The 9,687-nt window shown below is 33.5% G+C and overlaps 2 long non-coding RNA genes across 2 annotated transcripts in view; both read left to right on the top strand.

Annotated features, from left to right (window-relative positions):
* LOC107624317 overlaps positions 1 to 994 on the top strand; it is a 29,924-nt gene extending 28,930 nt beyond the window's left edge. Inside the window, exon 2 of the long non-coding RNA XR_002355309.1 lies at positions 950 to 994. This is a non-coding gene — a long non-coding RNA (uncharacterized LOC107624317). The remainder of the gene's footprint in view (positions 1 to 949) is intronic.
* LOC110267558 lies at positions 1,129 to 2,011 on the top strand. The gene is made up of 2 exons (XR_002355310.1): positions 1,129 to 1,277; positions 1,738 to 2,011. It is a non-coding gene; the product is annotated as an uncharacterized LOC110267558 (long non-coding RNA).

Raw genomic sequence — 9,687 nt, 5'->3', positions numbered from 1 at the left:
TATATATATATATATATATATATATATATATATATATTATGTATGAGCTTAGAACTATCGTAATCTCTAATTAACCTTTGCTTTACGATGCGAGGTAAAGCTTAGGCTAATTAGGGTGTTACAGCTTGATTTTCTATATTATGTGAAATTTCTAATGTTTTATTATTATTGTTTTATGTTGCATGTTCACGAATCTTTGCAGCACAGGTTAGCTTAACATCTCTTCTTCCTTTTGATTTTCCTTTTCTGCACTTATATTTGATTTAGTGATGTCATAGAGGATAATCTAGGAAGAAGAATGCTTTAAGAATAAGCATAAACATTTAGATTTAGTGATGTCATATATATAGTTGGTTGTCATTAATTAAGGTTTATAATTGATTTCTTAGGTTAACAATATATTCTAATCCAAAATCAACAAGCTGTGATTAATTTAGCTTATCTCATTAATTTTTCCACATGATTCTTTCCCGTCTACATGCATCACTCGTCCTAATTTTTTATATTTTTTAACTAAAAAATATGGAGCTATGACCTATTACTTTCCTAAGAACTTCAATCACTCTTCCTAATCTTTTTGTGCCTTAGATTTACTGTTCTGTGTAGCTGATAATGAACCTCATTTTATGATCTCCTTTCAGATTGATCAATCCTATAGTTGTATCCCCCACTATTGCTGTTGTTCGACTTTTATTTTTCAGTTATGGTTTCCCAATAGTTGGTACATTTCTTGAGATTGGTGCAGTACAGATATTGGTAGTGGTTGTTTTTCCTCTTGTAAGTTGTTGAGTTCATCTTGAAATTTTATATCATTATTTTATTATTGGTTCAGAATTCCTATATGTATGTTCATTGTATTGTTTGTGCATTTTGCTAACACATGATGCATATTTGCTATTCTAAACATGATGCATGTTTGCTATTTCTGCTGCTGTTCTCATTCACTCAGAGAGGAAGAGGGTTTAGGACTGTGGAGTGTGTCACTGCTCATTCTGGCTCTCCTGAACGATGTAATACCTCCAAAATGCAGCACAATTTGAAGTCAATTTCAAGTTAATAGAGTCACCTTAAGTTGAAGTTTGTAGGCATTCACTTCACTAGTTATCTACAAAAATAATGAGAAGATTAATTAACTAGCAGCCTTAGTAATTATTTCTAAGATTATTTGTTATTTGCCTCTCTCTGCGCTAAAAGCTTATTTGTTATTTGTGTTAGTGCTTGGCCACTGTCTCTTCCTTTTGTCTTCTTTACTCCGCTTTAACCAACACAACATGCTAGTAAGTACGTTTCTATGCTTTCATTTATTTTGTTTTGTATTCAGAATTGGTGTAGGATTATTCCTTGTTTCAAGATTAAATCTTTGTTTGGATTGTTTAGGTAGGGTCAATGCATGTTTTGCTTTCTTTTTTGTTTTTACATCAATATGAAACATCTAATTATACATGTGTTTGATTCTGTTTGGGTATATCCAATGGTAGTTGGTTGGTGTAGCTTCAATCAAAACCAATTTGATCCAATAAATTTGCAAACTTTATTTTTTACTAGGCACTCTTTGATATTCTTCTTTGCCTTGTAAATTTTTTTCAATTTCTTGATTCATATGGTTAGGATAAAGACATATATATGCATTGCCCTATGATTGTTGCCTTATTTTCATTGATTTTGTTATTTGCATATTGGAGAAATTTCTTAATCTAGGAGAAATTCAATGAATCTGTAATTGATATACTATTTTAGGTAGCACTGGTGTTGCTGCTGGCATTGAGCAATGAAGTAAGAGTTAATGGTTATGGTAGTTCTGAGCAATGTGAATATAGTCCAGAACTAGCTCCAAGACCACCAGTCTTAGTCTTATTAATTATATATATTCATCAGTTCAAATCTTTATAGTTCTATGGCAGTCATTGTATGTGAACACAAACTCTTGTTACATCATTGTGTGTAAACTCAAACCCTGCCTTTTTTTCTTCTTTTTATTTTTAAAGAATACAAGAATTATAGATGTGCCTAAGTCAATTCCCTCCTCCTTTCTTCTCTAACTGTTATTTTTTAGTTTTATGGAAAAATAAATTAATATTGCCCTTTGTTTTTCAATTTTATGGAACAAGAATCAATACAAAACAACGCTGCCGGATTTGATGACTTTGGAATGAATTGTTGTTAAGATTTAAGCTGCACGTTTCAAATTATGAATAACAGTGTTGTTAATTAGTAATGGGATACGGACATTAGTTACACTCAGATACATGCAAATTTTCTAAATCAATTGTTAGGATATTTTGTATTGCTCTTCAATTGTAACTTTTTGAATTTTCTAAAATTTTTCTAATTATTTTTCATTGTCTATATATTCCTTGTTTAATGCAGTTAGATTATAAAACACTATGGATAAAAAATATTCATGGAAGTTTAATTAGAATACACTAATTTTTAGATGACATAAGATTTTCAGATGTGCTTAACTAGAATTTTGTGTACCGTGTAACCAGGTATGGGTAATTTCAAATGTGTAAAGTATTTGAAATATGGAAATGAAATTTGTTGATATGTATGCGATAATGATCAAAATTATAATAACATGAATTAATTTTGCTCATTTTTAAAATTAACCATTGATATGTTTAGTTGCATTGATTTATGAGTTTGTACTTTAGTGTAAGACCCGGTTAATTAATGGCTAATTAACCCATAAATGAGAATTTATTCTAGAAAGCCAAAAATGTTATTTTTATGGCTAAATGTGATAGAGGAAATTGAGACGAGAATTTCGATACCAATTTTATAGAAATCAGACCAAGATTGGACCGAACGGGCCAAACCGGACCAACCGGACCCAAAGTGGGCCCTTGGCCCAACATAACTAAACCAAAACCCTAGTTTTCAGCACTCTCTCTCCTCACAACACACTAAACACGCTGAAAATGGAGGCTATGGAGGGAAGAACACTCTCTCAAGTTCTTTCTCTCACTTGATCTTCAAACCACCATAACTTTTGATCTAGAGCTTCGATTGCCGCTCCGTTTGCGGCCACGCGTTCACCGCTCGGTATTTATGTCCCTTTGGGTTTTCCTTGGGGTTTTCCTTATTTTATTATATGTATATATTGCTATGCTCGAACCGGTTACCTTCGCAGCCGGATTTTGAGTCTTGATATTCCTGTTTTTGATACTCTTTATATATATGATCTTGCGTTAGCTTATCCTTTGCTCGTTGTGTTAGTGATCGGAGTGTTGCGCTTTCGAGTTGCGGTTTTTGTTTACCCCTTTTTTTTTACAAGGCTCCTAGTTATAATCAATCATTCATACTACTATACGTACTAAATTTTTGTTTTAGAGGTCGTAATACCTTACCATCTCTGAATTATGACTTAAGCATAAGTCTCTGTATGGTAGGGTGTTACATTTAGAATGCATTAAAATGAAAATTCTTAAAAATAAGCATAAATTACAGTCAGGACAAATCTTTATCAAAATCATTCATTACTATCAGTTTAATTATGATCATAATCATTTTATATAGTCATCTTTATCGCAATCAACCACATTTTATAATAAATTCTGTTTTTAATAAGAAAAATTTCAATAGCATTAGTGATAGGTGAAAGGGTAGAGAACTTTGTAAGAAGAAATGAAATTCTATATTAAAATATATATCAATATATGCATTTTTCTTGCATTTTTTATGCTCATAATAATTATTTTTTTTGTTATAGGGATTGGATCAAAAGAGTGAGATTCTATCACCAAAAGAGTTAGGAAGTAGATCTTCTGGAGTAAGCAATAAGGAAGCATGACCTTGCATGATAAAGATTTTATGTATTAAGAATTATATGTTAAGACATATTATTGAAAAATGTTACTTTGATATTTTGTTTTTGGATAATGACATTTCAACTATGACTTAGATTATGACTTTTGGATCATGTATGAATTAAAAATATCTTATGATGTTTGATTTATGGATATACCTTTTGGTTATTACGAGATTTTTAAATGAGTTTTGAAAATATCATTTTAAAAAGCATAAAATTGTCATCATAATTAGGTACAAACGGCGGTTAAAAACCCCCATTTTAAATAAAAATGATGCCATTATACGCTAGTAGAAACGGCGGTTAAAAACTGCCATTTTAAACGAAAATGATGCCATTATATTTTGGTGAAAACGGTGGTTAGAAACTACCATTTTAAACACAAAAGATGTCATTATATCCTGGTAAAAATGATAAAAATGGCGGTTATAATGGTAAAAACAGTGGTTAGAAACCGCCATTTTAAATAGAAAAGATGCCACTACATCCTGGTAAAAACGGTGGTTATAGTCGCCATTTTAAACAATTCAAAAATCGCCGTTTTACGCGAAAATAATGGCGGTTATAAACCGCCGTAATAATCAGAATGGCGCCTAGAATACCGGCGTTTCTTGGAGGCGCCGTTTTTGGTAATAATGGCGGTTAGAATCGCCGTAATTTCCAAAAAAAATTGCCATTTGAACCTTTTTTTGTAGTGGCTGTTTTTCTTTATACTCTCTTATTTCCTTCTAACTTTATCAGCACTCAACATGTTCAATGAAATTCTTTAGCCGAATTCACTTAGGTTTGTCCATATGTATGTGTGCAGAGTGCAGAAAATTTCTTATGTAGATATGGAGCCATTTTTCTATTCATGAATATTCTGGTTAATTATTCAATATTGGATTCATTTCTTTGGGACTTGGTTAAATCATACATGTTTCTTCAATAATCTCTCACGATTTATGTCGACATTCTCCATGATTTTTTCTATTTTTCTTGTCTTGTCTTAGCTACCATAACCAAATTCATCTAGTGAGATAAAGCTTAGTTGTTATTGTCTAAGGATACAATGTAGCCATTTATGATGCGGATTTTGCAAACCATAAAGTACTGGCAAGTGCACCGGCTGGTATCAAGTAATACCACGGGAGTGGGTTATCGTTCCCACGAGGATTAACAGATTAAGCAAGCAATGATCAATTAATTATTCTAGTCAAACAATAAAAAATATGGGTTTCAATAGTAAATAACATTGAAAGCAGAAAATTAAACAAGAATAAACTAAAATTGGTTAAGAAAATAATATGATAAAGATAATTAAGGTGTCAGAGATATTTAAATTTCAGGACTAACAATTATTGCTATCTACTTTGATCATGCAAAGATATAATTCATGGTAAAGCCTAAGTGATTGAATTTCAATTCCTTGTTAATTCAATCTTTTCTAACCTAATCAACCGTTAATTCCTTGATCAATTAATTGTGTTAAAAGGTTAAGTTCAACCTCTAATTTAAGAACCACACAATTCTTAAGAACCCAGAAATAATCCGATTATATGTCACGTATCACAATAAATCCAGATAATGAAGAATTATATTATGAGAAAAAATTTCAAGATTTAATTCCAATGATGTAACTTTTTCAAGATTCAAAGAGATTCAATTTAGATCAGGGTTATTTTCCAATATTCTCTAATCCTTAAGATGAAGAAAGAAACCAATTCTTGAATAGAAATCAATGCATAAATCAAAAGTAGGAGAACAATAATATTAATCCATCAAAATAAATAGAGCTCCTAACCTTAACGATGGATGTTTAGTTGCCCATAGTGCAAAAAAATTGAAATCCTAATCTAATGTGTAAAACCTAAAACTAAAAAGAAAGAAAGACGGAAGAGAGAGTACTCTTGTTCATTTCTTTCTTCCCCTTTTTAAAGCAAAATCTTTTATTCCCAGCATCCAAATGTATTTCCCTTTTTTTGCAATCAAATCTTATCATTAATAATGATTTTTCGGGTCCTGGGCTTCGACTCTGGCGTTTAGCGCCACTTGGGTGGCGTTTGGCACTAGTTTTGATGTAATTCATGACTCCTTGCCGCCCGTCTGGAGTTTAACACCGGTTTCCTGGCGTTTAGCACCGAGACTCCCGCATGGAATGGCATGTGGGATGCGATTTGGCATTTAGCGCCGATGTCACGGCATTTAGCACTGTGAATCCAGAGAGAAGTTATGGACTATTATATATCGTTGGATAGCTCTGGATGTTGGATTTCTAATGTTGCTGGAACCGTGTCATTCGAACCTCTGTAGCTCAAGTTATGCTCATTGGAGTGTGAAGAGGTCAGGGTTGACAGCATCCATGAATTATCTCTGCGCTTTTCTTTAATTCTTGGTTCCTCCTTGTACTTTTGCTTCTTTTTTCTAACATTTTCCTAAAAGAATCATGAAACTAAGAAAACCAAAGTACTAATAGAATAGCCTTGAAAATCATATAATTACCAAGCAAAAATCATAATTTTTCTATAAGAAATGCCAATGAAAAGTGCTTAAGATGCTCATGCATCAATTTATTGCCTAGAGAGAGGTTTCCTTCATTATATTGTAAAGAATAGATATGTTTCATTCATTATCTATTTACCTCCCTAGTCCAGAATTAATCCTTCATATGTTGACTTTGCTTTTATTGCAGATAGAGTGACTTGCCATCATGATTAAAAAGGTATCAATTGGAGCTACTTGTTAACGTTTACCTAAAATATTTTCTTCTTCATCTTTTTATATTTATGTGATATGCTTTTTTAACTTGATATTCATTATTCTACTTGCAGAGTAAGCACTTGGTGGTTTTTATGAGTGTAGGAATATCAACTTCTTGTGTTATACCCGATTTTAGAGGTCCTAAGAGAATTTGGACACCTCAAGTGATGATTTTGAATCTTGCAAATTCTTATTCTCTGATGAAATTAAGTTTTTATTCCCCTGATTTATCCTAATTCCTAGCCTAGTTACTTGGATTTGTTTTGAACCTGAGATTGCCAAAGGGAGACATGTTCCTACACTATATCTTGTTGAATTTGAAATCAAACCCAGAATTTTATGTTAAATGTAGGTTTTTCTACTGAAGAGTCATAAAGTACTGTGATAATTGATATTGTTCGACAAAGCTATTAAAAATTAAGTTAGATGCTGCTATCATTTGCAATGCACTCATTTCTTATAAAGAATTTTCAGCTTGCTCCTATTATGCAGAAGCAACATAACCACCAAGTGAATATGTTTTTAATTATGATTTTCTTCTTGGTTTGCTTTTTGGGTGGTTTATGTAACACCCTAATTAGCCTAAGCCTTACCTCGCGTCGTAAAGCAAAGGTTAATCAGAGATTACGACAGCTCTAAGCTCATACATAATATATATATATATATATATATGTAGAAAGAATAGTATAATCTAGAAGCTCGATGAAGGATATAGCTAAAAAAACAGGATTTCAAAGCGCAAAACGTACTAATGAAGATTCGAGCTTAAAGCACAAGAAACAGACAAGATATAACAAAAGATAAATATATAATATTATAGGGAACTAGTCACGACTCGCGGAACTTAAGCCGGCTAGTCATATACAAGTATACAGAACCATACACAGTGAAAACAGCTTATACAAGTTTTGTTCTCTCAAAAACATACCTCTAGGCAAAACAAAATACAAAAGAGAGATGTATAAACAGATAAACCAAAAAGACTCCAAAATAATCCAGGATCCTCCGCTTCTGTCACCATCCCAAGCAACTTACCGAGGTGGGTTGCGACCTGCATCTGAAAAACACAACAAAGATATGGTATGAGAACCGGAGGTTCTCAGTATGGTAACAGTGCTGGTGCACGAAATTGTGATCTCTGGTAATGGCTCCAAAGGCTTGGTGCTCTAATTTTAATTCATAATTTGTCACAACTTCGATACAACTAACCAGCAAGTGCACTGGGTCGTCCAAGTAATAAACCTTACGTGAGTAAGGGTCGATCCCACGGAGATTGTCGGTATGAAGCAAGCTATGGTCACCTTGTAAATCTCAGTCAGGCGGATAATAATTGATTATGGAGTTTTTGAAAATAATATAATAAAATAAGGATAGAAATACTTATGTAAATCATTGGTGAGAATTTCAGATAAGCGCATAGAGATGCTTTCGTTCCTCTGAACCTCTGCTTTCCTGCTGTCTTCATCCAATCAGTCTTACTCCTCTCTATGGCTGGCTTTTTGTAAGGATGTCACCGGTGCCAATGGCTACTTTCAATCCTCTCGGGAAAATGGTCCAAATGCTCTGTCACAGCATGGCTAATCATCTGAGGTTCTCGATCATACTGGAATAGAATTTACTATCCTTTTGCGTCTGTCACTACGCCCAGCACTTGCGAGTTTGAAGTTCGTCACAGTCATTCAATCCCAGAGTCCTACTCGGAATACCACGGACAAGGTTTAGACTTTCCGGACTCTCATGAATGCCGCCATCAATCTAGCTTATACCACGAAGATTCTGATTAAGAGATCTAAGAGATACTCATTCAATCTAATGTAGAACGGAAGTGGTTGTCAGGCACGCATTCATAGGGAATGATGATGATTGTCACGTTCATCACATTCAAGTTGAAGTGCGAATGAATATCTTAGAAGAGAAATAAGATGAGTTGAATAGAAAAACAGTAGTACTTTGCATTAATCTTTGAGGAACAGGAGAGCTCCACACCTTAATCTATGGAGTGTAGAAACTCTACCGTTGAAAATACATAAGTGATAATGGAGTTCATTGATCTCGGCCCCAGAGGGGAACCGGAGTAACCAAGACTTCTATGATCCGAAGATAAAACTCAGGATGTCTAATACAATAGTAAAAAGTCCTATTTATAATAAACTAGCTACTAGGGTTTACAGAAGTAAGTAATTGATGCATAAATCCACTTCCGGGGCCCACTTGGTGTGTGCTTGGGCTGAGCTTGAAGTCTACACGTGGAGAGGTTATTCTTGGAGTTGAACGCCAGCTTTTGTGCCAGTTTGGGCGTTGAACTCCACTTTGCAACTTGTTTCTGGCGCTGGACGCCAGAATTGGGCAGAGAGCTGGCGTTGAACGCCAGTTTGCGTCATCTAAACTTGGGTAAAGTATAGACTATTATATATTTCTGGAAAGCCCTGGATGTCTACTTTTCCACTGATGCTCAAAGCCTTGGGATCCTTTTTATTTGCCCTTGCCTTTTAGTTTTAAGGGTTATTGGCTTTTTGCTCTTGCCTCTTGGTTTTAAGAGCTTTTGGCTTTTTCTGCTTGCTTTTTCTTTTTCTTTCTATTTTTTTTGCCTTTTTTTTTCCTGCAAGCTTTGTCTTTTGCTGCTTTTTCTTGCTTCAAAAATCATTTTTATGATTTTTCAGATTATCAAATAACATGTCTCCTTGTCATCATTCTTTCAAGAGCCAACATATTTAACATTCTTAAACAACAACTTCAAAAGACATATGCACTGTTCAAGCATACATTCAGAAAACAAAAAGTATTGTCACCATATCAATATAATTAAGCTAAGTTCAAGGATAAATTCAAAACTCATGTACTTCTTGTTCTTTTGAATTAAAACATTTTTCATTTAAGAGAGGTGATGGATTCATAGGACATTCATAACTTTAAGACATAGTTACTAACTACTAATAATCATGTAATGAAGTTACAAACATAGATAAGCACATAACATAGAAAACAAAAAACAGAAGAAATAAGAACAAGGAATGAATCCACCTTAGTGATGGTGGCGTTTCCTTCTTGAGGAACCAATGATGTCCTTGAGCTCTTCTATGTCTCTCCCTTGTCTTTGTTGCTCCTCCCTCATTGCTTTTTGATCTTCTCTAATTTCA

This window comes from Arachis ipaensis, chromosome B10, assembly GCF_000816755.2.
Source record: "Arachis ipaensis cultivar K30076 chromosome B10, Araip1.1, whole genome shotgun sequence".
Classification (NCBI taxonomy): domain Eukaryota; kingdom Viridiplantae; phylum Streptophyta; class Magnoliopsida; order Fabales; family Fabaceae; genus Arachis; species Arachis ipaensis.
The sequence above is the reverse complement of the archived record's forward strand: the minus strand, read 5'-3'. Positions and strand labels throughout refer to the sequence as shown.